Genomic DNA, 1,117 nt, shown 5'->3' with positions numbered 1-1,117 from the left:
TAAATACTATGAACATAATGTTACATAAAACTGTTTGTTAAATACTATGGACATAATGTTACATAAAACTGTTTGTTAAATACTATGAACATAATGTTACATAAAACTGTTTGTTAAATACTATGGACATAATGTTACATAAAACTGTTTGTTAAATACTATGGACATAATGTTACATAAAACTGTTTGTTAAATACTATGGACATAATGTTACATAAAACTGTTTGTTTAGTACTATGAACATAATGTTACATAAAACTGTTTGTTAAATACTATGGACATAATGTTACATAAAACTGTTTGTTTAATACTATGAACATAATGTTACATAAAACTGTTTGTTAAATACTATGAACATAATGTTACATAAAACTGTTTGTTAAATACTATGGACATAATGTTACATAAAACTGTTTGTTAAATACTATGAACATAATGTTACATAAAACTGTTTGTTAAATACTATGGACATAATGTTACATAAAACTGTTTGTTAAATACTATGAACATAATGTTACATAAAACTGTTTGTTAAATACTATGAACATAATGTTACATAAAACTGTTTGTTTAATACTATGAACATAATGTTACATAAAACTGTTTGTTAAATACTATGGACATAATGTTACATAAAACTGTTTGTTAAATACTATGGACATAATGTTACATAAAACTGTTTGTTAAATACTATGGACATAATGTTACATAAAACTGTTTGTTAAATACTATGGACATAATGTTACATAAAAAATACTATGGACATAATGTTACATAAAACTGTTTGTTTAATACTATGAACATAATGTTACATAAAACTGTTTGTTAAATACTATGGACATAATGTTACATAAAACTGTTTGTTAAATACTATGAACATAATGTTACATAAAACTGTTTGTTAAATACTATGGACATAATGTTACATAAAACTGTTTGTTAAATACTATGAACATAATGTTACATAAAACTGTTTGTTAAATACTATGAACATAATGTTACATAAAACTGTTTGTTAAATACTATGAACATAATGTTACATAAAACTGTTTGTTAAATACTATGAACATAATGTTACATAAAACTGTTTGTTTAATACTATGAACATAATGTTACA

This window comes from Tachypleus tridentatus, chromosome 4, assembly GCF_004210375.1.
Source record: "Tachypleus tridentatus isolate NWPU-2018 chromosome 4, ASM421037v1, whole genome shotgun sequence".
NCBI lineage: Eukaryota > Metazoa > Arthropoda > Merostomata > Xiphosura > Limulidae > Tachypleus > Tachypleus tridentatus.
The sequence above is the reverse complement of the archived record's forward strand: the minus strand, read 5'-3'. Positions refer to the sequence as shown.